The sequence below is a fragment of the Babylonia areolata genome, chromosome 18 (assembly GCF_041734735.1).
Source record: "Babylonia areolata isolate BAREFJ2019XMU chromosome 18, ASM4173473v1, whole genome shotgun sequence".
NCBI lineage: Eukaryota > Metazoa > Mollusca > Gastropoda > Neogastropoda > Buccinidae > Babylonia > Babylonia areolata.
The window spans coordinates 44,837,528-44,857,643 of record NC_134893.1 but is presented as its reverse complement, the minus strand read 5'-3'; positions in this window follow the sequence as shown (position 1 = coordinate 44,857,643).

Genomic DNA, 20,116 nt, shown 5'->3' with positions numbered 1-20,116 from the left:
TATCCTGTTCAGGAGCATGCTTTTGAGTGAAATTCTTTGGTTTTGCTGCTTATTTGCAGTACCTAGAATTTCCCTGTGTATTATTGGAGTTTCCTTGGCTCTAATTTTTCAAAACTTTCATATCAAAGGAAAAAAATCACAATACCAGTGATGAAAGAAAAGCATTCCAGAAATTTCATACTCCACATTTTTGTTTATTCAGAATATAACCCTTGCATGTGCATCACATATCTCATGAGGACTGTCAAGTTGGAATGAATTGCATTTTGCATGTGGAAGTGGTATGCCTATCCCTCTCTCCTCCCTGTTTTGTTTATTTTTTCTAGGTGTTTGTCCTCACCACCTACTCTCTTCCCCCCTGTCCGGTGGTGCGCCTGTACGAAAATTGCTCGCATGCATGTTGGAACGGAGCCTCAGTGATTGTGACTGCCGCCATCACGCACCCATCCCTTCCCACATCTAGTTTTTAAGTATTCAACCCTAACTGCATCTGTGTGTGTGAGTGTGTGTGTGTGTGTCCTCGGTGGATTGATCGACTGATTGCTTTTGGCGTCTGCTGGAGGCCTCTCCAATCCCATCCATCTCCGTCCTCTTGACGTGACGTGCATGCAAACCCACTGCGATACTGACATGAAGGGCTGCAGTCAAATGTGCGTGTGTCACACAGAGAGAGAGAGAGTGTGTGTGTGTGTGTGTTTTATGATTGTTTATATGGACTGCAAAAGAAGTATGATCATGTGTGTAAGAGAGACAGTGTTTATGACATTAGTATGTCTTTCTACGATGGTGGTATTGCCGTTTCAACACCCACCATCCCCTATCGGAATGGACGTGATGGTTTTCTTCTCGTAGTCTTCCGCACGCCTCTTACGTTGGCACATAAGACAAGGGGTAAACACCAGTGATGGCCACGGGGATAGAAAGGAAGAAGCACCACTGTTACCAAACGAACACTGAATCAGTTGGGGACATCGTCAGAAAAACATCGTTTTATAATGTTCACTGCCGACACGTTTTCACATCCGCTCCTTTTCGTTGACCAGTCAAAATACGTTCTCTCTCGTTCGCCCTGCCTCCCGCCAAACACACACACACACGCGCGCGCGCGCGCTCACTTTACATTTTCTTGAAATGGTAATAACTCGTAATAAATACGTGGGGGAAATTTTCAATTGCATTGTCAGCCATGTTTTATACAGGTGAAAGTTAACAGCAACCGAGGATGCTATTTTTGTCGTGATATGTCACACCCGGATAAATGGCGAATGCCACTTTTAGATATTGTCACAAGTGTTGTAGTTACAATACTTTCTAATACTTTTACTTAAGTGAGTATCTCACCATATGGTGAAAATGAATATCACGAGTGTCTGCAGTAATATTGGTATTTTAAGGGAGATATTATCATCCCAACACTCTCCTCCCACCCCACCCTTCCCAAGTCCATTTCTCCAAAGGACTGTAAGCCCATCTCCAACAACACTTGTATATCTTGAAGCAAACGTTTGGGAGCAACAGAAGGGTCTAGTGACTGTCTCAGAGCCGCGGACAGCAGGTAGCAAGTCGGTATGATAGGAACAACGAAAAACTCGAAGCAATTTATAAATGGAATCCTACATGTGACGTTCCAACACAACTTTCCAGCATCATTTCCAACATCTCCCACCTACACCTCTGCAGAACGCAACATGCAAGGCTGACGGACAAGGAACGAAGCCCCGAGGAGCAGAAAGCAATCCTACAACAAGGTTACCGACACCCACCGCGTCCCGATCGATATTGATAACGAGCAGAGAGCGAGTTGGCCACGGGTAGGGTACTTAGTACAATGAGATCATTAGTGGAGTGATGTGAACGGTTGCACTGCCACCAAGGCCACCACGTACCCTAGCAGCCCCACCTGCTTGGCAAAGCCCACGGTGTCCTGTATATTGAAGTGTCGGCTGTGACGTGCCCAAAAATCAATGGACGGGCAGCATACTTGTCAATACCTAGTATGCATAGACGTCTGGCCCATCATTTGATTAGCACTAACGCACTGAACTGAAATACCTGACAGAATGCCTCCTTCAAAACAGATGTTTCTGTTTTTTTCTTTCGTTTTCTTCTGTTTGCGATTTTTTAAGACAATATTCATTTTGTTACTTGAGAGAAAAAAGGTCACAGTAATTGAACATATACCTATTCATTTCAGACAAGGAAAAATACACAAAAGTTGTTTTTAATGGGAAATAAAGCTGAAAATCAGTCAAATAAATAGATAATGATATGCAAGTAATAAGCAGTTATAGGCAGTGAACGACTTTCTTATGTGTATGCCACGATTTTCTTATGTGTTTGCTGTGCGTTTCCACCTTATTAAAAAGAAACTGGAAAAAGGTGATGAGGCATCAACGTCATTAAGAATTAAACATCAGTGCAACAATCGCCTTTACCGCAGCCATTACCGAGAACCGACATGGCAAGCCTGCGTTCTTTCCCTCACCCAATTGTTACTCGAGTTTAACTTATGCGACCTAAGTAAGGCATTGCGTACATGAATATTTATTAACGAAATATAAACGAAAAATATGTTTGCATCAAGACATTCAGTCATAGTGAAGACGTGGTATGGGATCAGTTAAAGATGACTTCCCATCCCCTCCCCTCCCCACACATGCACAAGAGAAAAAAAACAAACGCCAACAACAACCAAATACACACATTTTTCGACACGCACACACACAGTACGCGTGCACGCAGGCTCTCTGTCTTTCCATTCTATTCCATTCAATCTATACGGTAACAAAGTTCGGGACACGGTGGTGGTTATCGGTCCCAGACGGGACAGGGGAACATCAACTTGTCATTCCACCGACCGGCAGCTCGGGGGAAAAGAGAGGGCTGTCGGGGCTGATTACAGACTCCAGTCGTGCGTGTGTTGCGGACAGGGATGAAACCCTTCTATCCCTTTACGGCCCTCGTGGGCAAGTTGGGTATATTTTTGTTCTCGGTATCCCCTGGAGTTAGTCCACACGCCAAACCGGTGGTTTGTGTGGATATGCCTGTGTGTGTGTGTGTTCCCTCCTTGCAGTTGCAGAAGACAGTTTGTTAGGTCATTTGGGATAACCGCATTCGATCGTAAAATCCATCCTCCTTTTGGGACTCTGTGCAGAACAACCACTCACCATTTTGTAGAAATCATTTATGCGTTGAGAACCAAGAGGAACTACGTGTCCGTTTACCATTTAAGATGTAACCTGGAGAAAAAGCCACAATACGATTTGTTTGCATTGGGTATTCAGATATTCAAGACATAATAAATCCTAACTGCAACAATGTTCAGATACTAGTTGTTTGACCATGTTGCTTAAAAAAAAGGAAAACACCTGATAAAGTTGGAACAAACTGAGCAAGCCATTATCGATGCCTTCCACTGACGGAAATGTATTGTTCTAAGTTTATCACTCGGCTCCATATTGAATGTTATAAGCCGAGGAGGAAGGCGGCTGAATGGTTAAGATGTTTTTCTGCCAATACAGTGCCCGGGAGGGTTCTGGGTTCGATTCCCGCTCTCGGTTGCCCTATCTACTAAGTTGATTGGAAAACCAAACTGAGCGTCTGGTCATTCGAATAACTGAGACGATAAACCTAGTCCCCGTGTTAAGCACGCACTTAGCGCACTGACCTATTGGGACCCATGACATTAGTGTTACCCTTCGGCAAACAGCTTGTAGAAGAAATTCACTCTGATAGGTAAACCTAAGTAAATATTAATGCATGCACTCGAGGCCTGATGAGCACTGCCGGGGTTGGGTTATGCTTCTGTCAGCCAGGCATCTGCCCAGCAGATATGGTAAAACACACATTGATTTGTCCGAACGCTGTGACGCCACTTTCTAAAACTGAAATATAACCTTAAGTTTTTTAAACCCGCGTTTCACAATAATTCTACAAAGCACACAAAGCCGACAAAATGGGGGTGGTTTCTCAAGTTACTAAGTGAAATAGAGGAGGAGTTGGCCATGCTTTGTGTGTGTGTGTGCGCGCGCGCGTGTGTGATTATCCAGTGTTGTCAGTATGCACATCACTGATTCTGCACTTGGAAACGTTACTCGTTTTCCCTGTACTCAACCTCTCGTCACACACCCCTTTCGCCCCGCCCACTAAGTAACCCCACGCTCCCTCACACCAGCCCTGCCACAACCATATATATGTTGAAAATGTATGTGTCCGTGCACACAAACGTGATGGTGCAGCTGAACAATATTTCAAAATCGCACTCAAAGGGAAACGACTCCGCAAAAGGTATCGTGACTACTTGTCATAGGATTACTTCCCCTGTAGCACCCGTTTCTGCTTGTTTCGTGAATTCCGCCGAGTTGCTGTGGCCATAGAGATTGGCTGGTTCTATACACCGATTCAGATATTTTTAAGGGAAAACAACTGAGAAAGATAGAATGGAAATGTGGGTGGAGGGGTGAATTTTCAGGATGTCAACATAAGAGAGTCGAGAGAAAGAGATAGCCCAGAACGGACAGAAGATGAGAAAAGAAAGATTATCAGAGCGCACTCATGCACAGATACACATACAGTTGGTCACAATACTCGTCTCTGACAGTAAACCATGCTAAATGTATTCATAATTATAAATATGTATATGATTTTAAAATAACATGTATGTTAACACAGCATGTGTATAAAGATTTCGTTTCTTAAAAGATACCAAACAACGTCACCATAGACAGCACACTTGACGGGTTCAACAAAAATCACTTTAAACGTAGGTGACATACAACAATCTATAAAACATCTATAAGACATTTTAATGTCAATTAAATAATAATAATAATAAAGCAAAACAAGATCATGGAATAAACAAAATTAAATTATGCTGAAAGAGGAAACGTAATTATTTTACCAAGTTATCTTAATATCAAGCAAAAATATTTTATAAACACGATAAAAAGCATTAAATTAAACAAACAAACACACACACACACACACACACACTTTCCAAGGATGCAAAATATCTCAAATTCTGTCATTTTTTGTTGACCAGGCAACTTTAAATGGCAGTCCGGGTGCTAGTCAGTCTTTCATCGGCCACAAATGAGAAGACAAATTGTATATATTATCTTTGTGTAGGACACAGCTTTAAACATGCTCTTTTTTTCTTTTACTTTAAAAGATTGTCAACAAAAAGTTTAAAATTTCTCATCGGTAAAATCAGCAGAACCATACACACTTTTATTTTCATCAGTCTAAAAAAAAAAAAGCAAAGAGATGAAACTTGAAGAGGCACGGGAATGTAGTATTCGATTATGGAGGAGGAGTATCGAATTTTAAAGCAGAAAGATAGAGACAGGATAGGGGGTAGGCGGACGAGAGAGAAAGAGACACAGACAGAGCGAGACAGAGACCGGCAGAGAGAGACTGACATTTGCGAGACTGATTCATATACTTCCAAAGCCCTCACAGTATGAAGGTCAAAGCAGAAACTTAATTATCTGAAAGACTGCAAAAAAGTAAAAAGCCACACCAAATTTCAAAGCAATATCTCAAATACTTTTTGAGATACTGAGTTTTGAATTTTCAACAGCAAAAAATGGCGATTTTAGCGATTCTCACAAAGCGGCATTTTGGAACCCGTGTATAATTGGAACCAACAGATTCCCATAGTCAAAACTCTTCATATATGATCTACATAGTACACAGAATACCTCCATTTTTTTCAGTTAGCTGTTAATATTGGCTGAATGCCTGTGTCATGCAATCTGGGAAAACGTGCATATTTTCTGTATGTCCAATCCTGCAGTTTTGATGGTAGCGTTACTAAAATGACTGCAACTCAAAAACGATCTATCTACATTAACATTTAATATATTTTCAGGTTCAGAAGACTGTAGTCTTAAAAAGACAGCAAATGGCAATCATAAATCTTGATACTAAATGACGGCTTTTTACATAATTTTATGGAAAAAGAAGAAAAAAAGAGCTTGATTCAAGACGATCGGGGATAATGTGCAACATTGACTTTAACATAATCATTCTTTCATATATATTTCAGGCCTTGTTTTTGCTGTTTGTTTGTTTGTTGTTGTTGTTTAAAATGAAGTCAGAATTAATATATGTTCTTCACTTTATGAAATCGTTTTCTTGTTTGCACTTCTATAAATCAGCACAGCTGATCATACCTTTCATCCAATTCTAAAGTATTCAACTGAACTTATGCATCAGTGGTCCGTATCAGTGCTGAAATATGACGGGTTGAAAGGAAACAAGTCTGACCGGCCGAATAACTGTTTTCAGTCAATTTTAGTGAAGCACACACACACACACACACACACACGTGCAACCAGACTGGAAAATGACGTTTTTCACGTCACAGGCACTGACATAGAAACAACTGAGTCATATATCCACAACAGTTTTCAGTTCGTCATGGAATGGAACCAGGCTGAGTTTCTGCAAAACTATTTCTCTGCAAACTGCTGCTGGAATGGAACTGATGACAATTGTAACTCGCGCGGGCAGTAGCAAACCACGCAGAACCTCAAAGCAGTGCTTTCATTCAGACGCTGGAACCGGCAACAGATTAACAATTAGCCCGTCCAGTCAGGGGTGTCAGTCTTTACAACTTTTGTGTTCGTGGCCGGCTGCAATTCCCACATTTACTCGTATGTACACGAGTGGGCTTTTACGTGTATGACCGTTTTTAGCCCGCCCTGTGGGCAGCCATTCTCCGTTTTGGGGGGTGCGCATGCTGGGTATGTTCTTGTTTCCATAACCCACCGAACGCTGTCATTAATTACACCGGGATCTTTAACGTGCGTGTTTGATCTTCTGCGTGCTTATACACGAAGGGGGTTCAGGCACAAGCAGGTCTGCACTGCGTATGTTGACTGACCTGGGAGATCGGAAAAATCTCCACCCTTTACCAACCAGGCGCCGTTACCGAGTTTCGAACCCGGGACCCTCAGCCGATTGACACTGAGTCCAGACGGCTTTAACCACTCAGGTATTGCGCCCGCCAGTCTTAAGAACGAAAGTGTATGTGTTCAATTTGTGTCATTGCATGTCACGTGCCTTTCACTCCCACACCACGCTCAACGGACGCTCACACACAACACACACATTAGCACGCGCGTCCCCTCCGTACCTCATACCCACCCATCTCTTTTATGGACTGTCCTTTACGGTTTCACATACACGATTAACTCAACCTCGTTCTGTCACAGTCCAAGCATCTGCACTGAATTGTTAGATCGTCACACGAACACCCGCCGAGGAGTCATGACTGAGCTGCTGTTGCCGGAACGACTTCGGTGATGTTCTGTTCAACGTACACGTACTAAGACACCAATCTCACCACCACACTCGCTCAGACGTTGAATCTACATGAACGTTTGATGAAGGCGTGGTTCTGTTTCCCTAGTTGCTGTGTCAGGACCGTAACACCTATGGTCGTTGGATTCTCTCCATGTCCCCGGGAGGTAAGTAGATGGAGGCCCACACACGTGTATCGGCTGTTCCACCCGGTTTGACGAAAGCATCTCTCCTTGCTCTTGCGCAGGCATTTCCTCTGTCTGCGGTTGCGGGCTTTGCTGCCGTCTCCGAAACAGTCTTCGAATAAAGTTGAGTGTGGGGGTGAAATTGACGAGTCGCCAGAAGAATAGAAAAGGGTTGACGATGCTGTTCACCATGATGATAGAGGAAAAAAAGATGTTACGAGGGCTGTTAAACTCCACCAAAGTGTCGAGCTGAGTGAGGTATATAAACAGCAAGTAGCTAGAAAAACCGATGTAGATTATGCAAAACCACATTGCCAGAAAAAGGGTTTGGACTGTAAGCCGACGACATCGCTGATACTCAGAGGGTGTCATATGGCCGGTGGCGGAGTTACTCAGGAAGGACGGGTGAACTGCGAACCGTCTGCCCCTCAGCCTCAGCCTTATGCCGATAGCCACATACGCCAAAAGCACACCTGTACCACAGGTAAGAAGGACAATGGCCTGCAACAGTACACCAGAGTTCTTCAGCAGAATAATGGGATACCGGGGAAGACCTCGAATATCGCCCTTAAAAGACAAAACCGAGAAACACACGGCCAACACCCAAGGAGACAGTACCAACAGTACGATCTTCACATTATGCTTACTGATGTTTTTGTACCACGTGGGCCGGAACAAGGCGCAGGCACGGTCCATAGCTATCACGAGCAGCGTCAGAGCTGTGCAGTCACAGAAAATATACAGCACGTTGACAATGCCCAACGTGACGTAATCTGGGGGCAGGTACAGGAGACTGGCCAGGAAAATGGTGGCTGAGAGGCCCAGGTCTGTGCTCACCAGGCTGGCCAGAGCACAGCGAAGAAATCTGGTGAGGTCTTTGTGTTTGAGTACCGCTATCAGTGTCAGTACGTTCAGCACAACTCCAACGAGTCCGATTACCTTGTTCCGTCCGCGATAGGTTGTGCTCCACATCTGGGCGTCTGCGGCCAAGGTTTCTGCAGGACTTGTCACATTCATGCTGCTTCCCGTTGACGTTATATCCATTTTGATTTCTGAAGTGTAGTAAACAGAACAGGATATTAAACTGGAAGTCGGCGTCGTCTTGGAGCTTTTTGGCGGGCGCGGGACAAGACAGGTCAGTCATACCCAACACATCATTTAAAAAAAAAAAAAAAAAAGGAAAATCGCCTACAGTAGTTGTTAAGTCTGGACAGTCAGATGCGTCACGGTAAAAAGAAAAAAAACAGATACTGGAATCTTTCAACAATATTCTTTTTGTTTCAAATCAGATTTCTAAAAAGAAAGTGTATGAACTTCATGATTTCCCGTCTTATTTTTTCAGTCATTTTAGTCTTTCTAGTCTAAGGCATAGGCTCACAAATCAAAGCACAATCTTTTTTTTATTTCTTTTTCCTTTTCTTTTTTTGATAATTGATACTTGAGATTTCTTAATACACAAAATAAACTGCACATACCGCAGTAACATGCAAAAATAATGAACATGTCTCTAACACTCAATTCTAGTCGATTCATTCTGGAGACAAAACATTTCTGAATCCTCTAGATTTCCCGCAGATGACCTGTCATACATAATTCATATAACAGGACAAAGAGCCAAGGGTCGAAGAAAACAGCTGGGTTTCTGAGCAGCGAGCGATTTTTGCTTCACTGTCACTCTGTTGGACACACTTCCAGAATGACAGCTCTGTGCTGAGAGGCGCTCACACCTCCGCAAAGCATGCACAGTGGCAATCCGATCGAGTCAGTCCTCCGAGAGAATCTAATTCACGCACAAAAAAATTTGTTCGACTTCTGAAGCAATAGTACACCCGCGTTCAAGCTATGCTTCCGCTGACTGACTGCCACATGCTTGAGGAACACGATGTGAAGAGAGATGGTCACCTTTTACTGGGTGTAATATTAATCACGCTCTTAGATGTTCGTGTTCTTTTCAGGATATTAAACGCCCTGGGCTGTGAACAAACATGAGATGAAGTGCGTCATCCTGCCTACATTTTTTTTTTCCGCGAAGGACGAGTTTTCTCAGCTTTCAACAGCTAAAAGGTGTCCACGCGGGAGTGACATTCCTCTCAGCAGCTGCTTCGCTTTAACTGAAAGGCAACCACAGACAGGATACGACTTGGCGGCCATTCCCGAGGTAAACTGAATAGTTCGTGACAAGCGCAAGCCCTTCGGGTGAAAATAGTATGTCATTATCATGTGGATGTCTGCAGAAATTGCTACAAACGTATGAAAATGCATGCAAAACCTGATAAATATGATGACAGTTGATGGGCTGCGATTATAGTAGTGCTGTGAAGTTTTTCGTTTCCAGTTCTCGGTTTGTTGGGCATAATGTGGTATGTGTTATGGCAGTCATAGATATGATAGCGTTAGTAGTACACGATCAGAAATAGTTATCAGAAACGATGAATGCTACCTGCATGTCGTGTCGGTGGGCAAACCAGCGGCCCTGCAGAAACGCATGGAATCTTGTGTCGGGGAAAGGGCATGGAGTGAGAAGATCCGGGGCAGGGAAGAGGAGGTCGGGGGATGGGAGTGTGTGAGGGTATTTGGCAGAGTCAAATTAGACAATCAGAGAAACGACGATACTCGAGAAAGTAACGTCAAAAATGAAAAATGGAGACATGGAAGGGTGATCACGAAAGTTCAACAAATTACTGTCGGGGGCTACCACGAAAATCAGCAGATAAACTGACGGAACCGCGGCCACGAATGTTTAAAAACTAACGCCGGGAAACGCGACCACGAAAGTTTAAAAAGAGAGAGAGAGAAAGAAAGATATATATATATAGAGAGAGAGAGAGAGAGATACTGGTGGAAACGGGACTAGGAAACTCAGTTGAAACTCCTGAAATATATGGGAGTGTGCTCACTGGCACAAGTCTCAGCATTGTTCACCTTTTTTTTTTTTTTTTTTCTTCTTCTTCTTTTTTTAGATCAACACTGGTTTATTGGCTGAGCACTAAAATTTAGACCAAGACCTCAGTCGCGTTTCTGCTTTTATGTCATTTCTGGAACTGCATTCCAATACACACCTGACTTTTCAATCAACTGTGACCCATGACTTAGAATAGTGAACAGCCCTTCTTAGAATAGTGAATGATTTGCTTTCGGGATTTGATGAGGATAAGATATCTGTTCTCGCTCTCTTAGATTTGTCAGCAGCTTTTGACACTATCGACCACTCTATCCTCTTGAACAGACTTAAAACTTCCTTTGGTATTCGTGACACTGCACTAGCATGGATCACGTCTTACCTGTCAGATCGTACACAGAAAGTGTGTGTAAATGGTACATACTCTAGAGTATCTGCCTTGAAATATGGTGTCCCACAAGGGTCCGTCCTAGGTCCTGTTCTTTTCGTGCTGTATGCGGCTCCTGTGTCGGATGTCATCAGTCATCATGCGATGTCGCATGAGAGCTTTGCTGATGACACACAACTTTATCAGTCGGCTTCCATAGCTGAATTTGATGCACTGGTGACTCAAACACAGGAGTGCATTGCTGGCCTAAAGGACTGGATGACTCTCAACAAGCTGCAATTAAATGATGATAAGACTGAATTTATGATAACCTGTCCAAAGAAGTTTCGTCAACATCCTTCCTTTCCTGACTCTGTTCTGATCAATAGCACACCTGTTTCACTTTCTCCCTCTGTTCGCAGTCTTGGTGTAATCCTGGACCAGTCTCTTTCCTTCCAACAGCACATTTCGAATATCTGTAAAGTTGCCTATTTGGAACTGCGTAGAATCAGCTCTATCCGCCACTATCTCTCAACCGATGCAACCAAGACACTTGTATGCTCTCTGGTTCTCTCAAGATTGGAAAACTGCAACTCTCTTTTGGCCGGCCTTCCCAAATACCTGTTAGACAGACTCCAAAGAATTCAGAATAACGCTGCCAGACTCATTTGCAGAGCTTCTAAATTTGACCATGTTTCTCCTCTCCTTCAGTCTCTCCACTGGTTGCCTGTTTCTGATCGAATAGACTATAAGCTATCCACTCTGACCTTTTCTGCAGTCAACGGATCTGGCCCCAAATATCTTTCTGAACTCATCCATATCTATACCCCTTCTCGCCAGCTCCGTTCTTCCTCTGATACTCGACTTCTCAGGATACCTCACGTCAGAAGTAAGACCTATGGACACAGATCGTTTTCTTTTCAATCGCCAAAGACGTGGAACAAGCTCCCTGATAACCTCCGTCATTCTGATTCCCTCGCATCTTTTAAATCTCGTCTCAAAACTCACCTTTTCCCTCAGCAATAAGTTCAATTGTGGCAGGTCCACAACTACATGCATGTATATGAATGTGTATTGTGTGTGCGTGTGTCTATGTAAGTTTGTGCCTGCCTATGTGTGCGTATGTGTTAGGGTAGCTGTTAGATACACATGTATGTTAAAATGTATGTATGCAGTGTGTGTGTGTGTGTGTGTGCGTGCGTGCGCGTGCGCGCGCGTGTGTGTGTGTGGTCACATTTTGGTGTGTGTATGTAACATAGATATAATGTTTTATGTTATCAAAAGCGTTTTTGTAAAGCACCTAGAGCAGATTTCTGGATAGTGTGCTATATAAGTATCCATTATTATTATTATTATGACTGCGTCTCTCTCTCCTGTCACTGACAGAATCTTCCACGTCTGAAAATTCAACGGAGCGAAACACTGTGCAGGATCGTTCAGTTTTTCAGCTTGAATTCAATGCCTTCCATCTCTTTCCATCTCTCTCAGTCTTAAAGACAAATTTTAAGTTTATTTTCTGTTTTAGTTGAGGTCAGTACACCATCCACAACCTGCATTCTTTTTGTCTTCAATTGTTTCTTCCTGTGTGTGTGTGTGTGTGTGTGTGTGTGTGTGTGTGTTAACGTGAAGTACTTTGAAATATGAAGCGCAAAAATTATATAATTATTATTTGATGCGCACGAGCACTTGCATGTTGGCATGTTTCTGCATGAGTTCGGATGTGCATGTGCGTGTGCAGATGCGTGTGTGCCTGCATGTGTGTGTGTGTTTTGCGCGTACATGCGAATTTGGACACACCAACATAGGACAGCAAAACGTTTTAATGATAAAAGTACACCGTATGCATGGTCACTTGCCCTATGCTTCAATGAATTTGAGCTTGACACGTCGGTGACCTCAGTAACCAGTGCTATGAACTTAAAAACTGTACTAAGTTTGAATTGTTCCAACAGGAGCATTGACAAGAGAACTGTTTTTAAAAGTCTCGCATTCTTGCCCACTGTTATCGGAAACCTAACTTAATAACCATGCTCTGTACCGACTGCCGAGAAACATAAACAAAATTAATGAGGTTCAGTGGTTTTTGTCGGATCTTTTATATATACTGTGGTGAAACCTGTTTTTAATGTCTTTTCTTCTGAGGCAATTATTGATGGGCATAATTCAATGTTTCCTGTGCCCAGAGGTACCTAAAAATGTCAATCGCCGAACTGTTCGCATGATCAGTTTTATTTATTCGAAATTCTACTGAACAAATATGCCGTTTTTTTACAATGTAAAATCTATAGTTCAGTTTTACCACGTGGTAATCTGAATTTCTTCCGCACCTTTTTTTTTTCTTCAGTAAGTAACGTTGTTCACGATCAAAGTACGTACAGTTTTCTCTTGTTTATAAATTGTATGCCCTTTTCTAAGAAAGTTCAGTTTCTCACGTGGTCAGTTGGCCAAACAAACGTTCATAGGTTGAGGAGAAAACCATGTGTGACTTAAAACGTTGTTCAGTTCTATCAATGTCTCATCATTCAGTGATACCAACACACCTATTCGCTGACATCAATCGTTCATTCTCTCTATCCACTGCCATCCACCCACTACCACCCTCTCCTCATCATGAATTCATGTACTATGTCTCATTGTAGAAAACTAGAGTAGCCATTCCAGATTGATCAGTTTGTGAAACAACAGCTGTGATATCAGTAATGATGAGTAGTATGATAACATATGGTGAGAGACAGACAGAGACAGAGATAGAAAGAGAGACAGAAACTTGGCCACGGTGAGTAGGCTACGTGTGTGCGTATGAAGAGAGGGAGAGAATCGGTGTGTGTGTGTGTGTGTGTGTGTGTGTGTGTGTGTGTTCGTTCTTTAGTTTAGCGTCTTTTCACTATCAGTGATATTAGACGTTAAAAAAAAAGGGGGGGGGGGCATGGGGGGAGGAAGGTGTGTGTGTGTGTGTGTGCCGCGCGCATGCACAACAGGTTAGCAATAAACACTTCAGAAAAACAGGATTTGCACGACTGAGAGAACAGCAAGTTCACTGCGGATTGGTGACACGATGACGGGGTAGGACTGAGGGGAGAAGGGCGCCGCGTGGCATTTTTCTTTCCTGTGTTTCATAACAACTGAAGTATTTTGATCAGTCTTTGTCTTTTTATCTCAGACTGATACCAATAAAAGTCTGTAGATTTATGATGCACTTTTTCCAAAGATAGCAGTGTTTTGTTTTTTTAACTCTAGTAGAGTCGACATTATTCTGAGTTTTAAATCAGAAAATCATGCAGTGGGGTAATTAGGATATACAAATGGTGATCTATAGAATATTTTCCAACCATGTTTGGTAAACTTCCTTGCCACTTCATCTTGTCACAACAAACGTCACTCGTAAGCAACTGTCAACCCCACTTCAAACATTTGAGCGTGAAAACTTATCATTTTCTTAAAAGAACCTGAGGTTTTCTTGTTTTGTTTTTTGTTGTTGTTGTTTTGTTGTTGTTGTTGTTCAATCTACATTGCCATTGCTATTCCTTTTCTTTATCAGACATCACACATCACTGGCACCCCAGAAACCTCGCCCCACCTCCTTCCCTTACCCAGACTCAGTTTCCGAGTCAACCTTAACAATCTCATCCAGTCATACCGGTTTACGTACTGGATTGGAACAAAAATCAGCTAAAATGTGACCCAATTTCTTACTGCTAGGAAGTGCCATGCAAGTGACCCCCAGGCGGATTTTAATTACGCCGGCACCAGAATGTGAAACGACATAAAGGAGTATACCTATATAATTAAACAAGATTTCCATATATATGCGTTAACATGCGGATTTAAGAATGTGAATGAGTGAGGTATATCCCCAAGAAAAATGTGATTAGATTCTGTATACAGACACTGCTGTTTGTATGAAGCTTGTGTCATCAATATGGACGATGCAATACATAAATCAAAACACTGCTGGGGGATGAGAGGAGGGTGGTGTCATCTTGCCTGAATTCTAAAAATAAAATTTCATTCAATAAAAGACAGGGCAGTATTAACGAGTGCGCTTTCGAAACTACCCACCTGTGTACCTACCTGCCAAGAATGTCACAATCCGGCACGTCACTTGAGTGTTGGCCTGGAAGTATCAACGCGTCCGCCAAGGAAGCGAGAGAATCTGAGCGCACTGGTTCGAATCACACCGGCAGTCGCCAGTATTTTCTCTCACTCCACTAGACCTTGAGTAGTGGTCTGGACGCTAGTCATTCGGATCATGGAGACTGACGATAAACCGAGGTCCCGTGTGCAGCATACATTTAGCGCACGTAAAAGAACACACACACGGCAACGAAAGGGTTGTCCCTGGCAAAATTCTGTAGAACAGAAAAATCCACTTCGATAGAAAAACATATAAAATTGCAGGCAGAAAAAAAAGGGTGGCGCTGTCGGTGTAGCGACGCGCTCTCAGTGAGAAGAGCAGCCTGAATTTCACACAGATAAATCTGTTGTGACAAAAAAGAGTAATGCAAATACAAACGTGGACAGCTGTTGTGCACAGCCTGGCACTCTTATTTTCCACCGACATTCACATCATGACAGGCAAAGGAAACTAGCCCCCCTATTCTGCACGTGCGCGAAATCGGCTGCTTTGAACAATCTTTAGCTAAGAGTGTATCTCTCGACGATGGAAAATCTTAGAATTCTGGCAGTAATGACGTGCCAAAAAAAGCACCCAAATTAAGTCAAATAAGTTTTTTACGAGGGTAATAGATAAGCAAGGATCAGACGGCTGAAGCCATGCCGTTTCACAATTTCGGCGACATGGTTAGAACTAGTCAATCTCGAAAATGTGCCGTGCGCCAGACATATGGAGGTATTTTCAAAATTTGCCTGTCATTTAATGAATTGCACAAGGATGAATTTCCTTTCTCCTACCCCTCTTCCACATTCATTGTTGCCACGATTTTGTTTCTCAATAAACTTATATTGGAATAGTAATCACGTTGACACTTCATGCCGAAGACAAATTAACGCAAGGTAGAAGAAAGAAAGTCCAACCTTAAAAGAGACTGACATAGAATTCATTAATTGTTGCGCACGCATTCGAGGTTCATCTCGAAAAGATTCTTTCCTGTAAAATACTGCCCATGTTGTGCTTGCATTCAGTTTCAGAAAGAGGTCCGTTCATTCGGAAAGAATTTTTCTTTTAAGAGGGACCCCAGTGTTTGAAATACTGACTTCTGTGCGCAAGACTCGCGCATGTATGCCACTGATCTGGACGTCGTATCATTCATTAAAATTGTTTCGCTTTAACACCCCCCATCCCCAAACACACACACGCGCGCGCGCGCGCGCGCGTGCGCACATACACACACACTCACACACACACACTGCACACGTTCGCGCGCGCAACAAAGTACAGTGGAATTCGACTGTATTAGAACCGGTCTTACAAGAATTCAGTAACAGACTTTTCGCGTGGGATCGAATGTTGATATTTACTGTATTTCAATGAGAGGATACCCGGTTTTGTCATCAGTGCTGGAATGATGGCACAATTACAAAAGTGTCAATATAAATCTGCTTTGTGTTCAGATTTTTCTGCTCAGTATTCAGTACTCGGTTTCGTCATCTAATAAGCTGATACATGTGTAGTCTTGCTTAAGTTTTATATCGGTTGTGGGTCAGTTTCTGTCCACTGACCTAATAATTAAAGAGTATGTTGCATGATAAAGTTCAAGACTTATTAAATTATTTTTTATTCAATTTAGAATGCTTTGTTGAACAACCAAAGACGTACATTTCCAAACGAGGGTCCCTCTGTCAAAACAAGAACCTTCATTCTACGTGTTGTGCATGTCAGTATTTGACTGCAGGCATGTCTCGGAAAGATCTTCAACTGTCATCTGCCTTTTATTCTCATAATACGAAATTAACAAGGAATAAAATCATAAAGCACTTTAAGTAAATAGATTATGGTTTCAATCGAATGAATTTGATTCTGCAAAATGATGTTTGGGGTTCAGCAGTAGATACAAGAATACGAATACACACGCTGAATCAATGCACTTTTAATGAATCGGACAACGACGCAAAAACAGCCACGGTTTGCAGACGATATTTTGCTGCAGCAGTTACAATTGGCCATATACTGACTGGCTATTGTCGTCGTAACTTGCTGCAAGCTGGCTGAAATGTCTCCATGACCTCTTGCATCAGTGACCTACTATAGTTGTGTACTACTGGTGCTGTGGATGTGTACATGTACACACATCAAATTTCCAAAACTCCAGAGTTTATATATATATATATATATATATATATTATATAAATATATATATATATAATGATATATATATACATATCTATTTCCTTCAGTTCCATACTGGAAGCATTTTTCCCCTGTGAATTAAGATTTGACATGAACGTCGGATAATCTCGAATATCTGACGAGGGAAAAAACCGCAGAATGAACAAAATCTTTTTTCTATTCTTTTTCAGAAACAGTCGTAATATTTTCTAAAATGTTATCGGAGAGTTTCCCATAAAACTTTTTTTTAACGTCAGTCTTAACTCGACCGCTGATTAGAACAGTATATTCTGTTTCCGTCCATAAATTCGGAAAAATTTGTTACAGGCAAATACGGGATGGAAGATCTTCCCGGGATTCTTTTTCTTTTACAAAATGTTATTATCCGTTGAAGGAAAGACACCTGCAGAATATAAAAAGTGTTCGTTACTCACCGAGATATCCATTCTGGGTGGGAACTGAGGATAAAGCGGATAATCACGATCCACTGCAAAACAACGTGTCCAGTCCTCGTTCCCGCCATAAAAGGACTCAGTACAGCGCCGTGTGCCAATATTGAAATGCCCGCCCGGGAACAAAAATCCAACACTGAAGTTGAACCAAGTAGGGGGTGACAGGGTCCTGAAGTCAATTGAGAATCATGTAGGTGGAAAGAAAAGTCAAGCCAGATTAGGTATCCCGTCACCCCTACCCTGTGTATAATGGGGTCACCTACCAGTGCACTCAGTCAAGCATCTCGACCAATTGTTTTTGGATCAGACAAGTCGTCTGCACTGCATGCAAATTAGACTGTTTCGTCACAATTGGAAAACAAACACACTTCACGTCTGCTGGTATCTGTCCACACACACACACACACACACACTTCTGTTAGGGTATCCGCGTGCACCCATAGCGTTATATGTGCAATCGCGCATGCAAGCTCTCTCGAACCCAGAAAAAAAAAAATAATTTGTCATGTAGCGCATACATACTCGTCAGGACTCGCATGCAATAATTCGTGCATGCAGCCTCACCCGTACTCATAAAAATCGTTAATTTGTCAACATGCGAGTGCATACCGGCGTACCTGATGCAATCAGTCGTATTAACACAACATAGACTACCGCACGCTTACACACACACACACACACACACACACACACACACACACACTGCCGATCAACGCTCACACATACACACACATGAAATATTATACACACACTCCGCCTCCCTCTCCTGTCCCCCCACTCCACTACAATGTATCTCGGTCTTTCGGGACTTACTTCAATGTAATTTTCTTTATCAACCTTTTTTTCCTTCTTTTTTAATGTTTATTTTACTATATCTGTGTCTGTGTCTGCCCCCCCCCCCCCCCCCCCCCCACCCCACCCTCTCTGTCTCTCTCACTCTCCCACTGTGTCTGCCCCCCACCCCACCCTCTCTCTCTCTCTCTCTCTCCCACTGTGTCTGCCCCCCACCCACCCTCTCTCTCTCTCTCTCTCTCCCACTCTGATTTTTCACTCTTTTCAAGTGTGTCTGTCTGTGTGTCCGTCTCTGCCTCCGTGTGTGTGTGTGTGTGTGTGTGTGTGTGTGTGTGTGTGTGTGTGTTTCGCCTCAGTGCTTGCCTCTCTCTCAGGTTAATTCTGATGTTTTGAAGACTTTTTTTTTCTCTTGTGTATGAATGACTCCATGTATTTGCTTATTTATTTATTCATTCAAATAGCTATCATGATTTTGTTGTTGTTGTTGTTGTTTGTTTTTGTTTTGTTTTTGTTTTTGCTCAGAGGGCTGGATATTAATGTTGATTCTTTGGTTGGTTGGTTGGTTGGTTTTCGTGTTAGTGTTGTTGTTGTTGTTCAGTGTTGTTGTTCTTGTTGTTGTCAGTTCTTCGCAGTGATGCTTATTCCATTACCCTCAAGATATAAAGCTCGTTCGTTTCATTTCATTTCGTATCTCTCAAGAAGAACATTTCTATATATCTTATAGATAATTAAAGTTGTATCTTGTATCTATTATACCTTGAATCTCGCTTTCTTTCAGTTCTGCATCCAAATGGTGCTTGGGTCTGTGATTATAATTGGATGTACATGGACTAAGGACGTAGCTGGGTACCTCAGTTGCAACAGAAGGCTATGTTCAATGACGTTGTCCCATAACTCCTATAAAAGACAGACAGAAGAACAAGAACAAGAAGAAGAAATAAAGAGACAGACAGACAGACAGAAACATGGGCAGGTGCAGAGAAGTAAATCACATGGAGAAAAATAAAGGTGACTCCGGAAGAGAGAGACAGAGAGAACAGTCCGGCCTTCTCATCTTTCACCATGTGCACAGGAAGGGTGAGGGTGTGGAATTACACGACTGATGCTGAGTGAATCAGGCAGTACTGGAGCGTCTGCCGAGGGCGATATTGTTTCCTGTTGGCGTGTACCTGGAGTCGCGAGGTCTGTACATGACGGTGTAATGCCCAGGAATGACACCACCCGTAAATTAACTCCATGAAATAATTCCAGGGAAGGCCTGAATCAGTATTACACACACACACACACACACACACACACACACACACACATATATATATATATATATATATATATATGATATATAACAAAACTCCTGGGCTCACTGAAAGAGAAGCCTTACCCCGAGAGAGACTGAAACTGCTGGGGCTGCCAAGTCTGGAACACCGGAAGCTGCGAGGGGACATGATAGAAGTATTTAAATACCTTCATGGTCATTATGATGCACAGAGGCCAGTGTTCCAGTCGTCATTCAGTGGAAACCTCAGAGGCAACACTTTAAAGCTCCAAAAACAACGCTTTCGCCTTGATGTCAGGGGGAATTATTTCTCTAATAGAGTAGTGACACAGTGTAACGGTCTCCCAGACTCCGTGGTCCTGGCGCCGTCAGTCAACGCCTTTAAGATCCGCCTAGATAAACACTGGAGGGGCCTACCTGGTCTGTACAACCCAGCTTGTCAGACCAACTGATTTGGTCTAGCCGCGCTCGCCACGCATGCAACCATTTCAGTAATAGTTCTTTAGGAACACGAACAGGCCTCGGGAGAGGCCTAAACCGTTGTCAAGTCA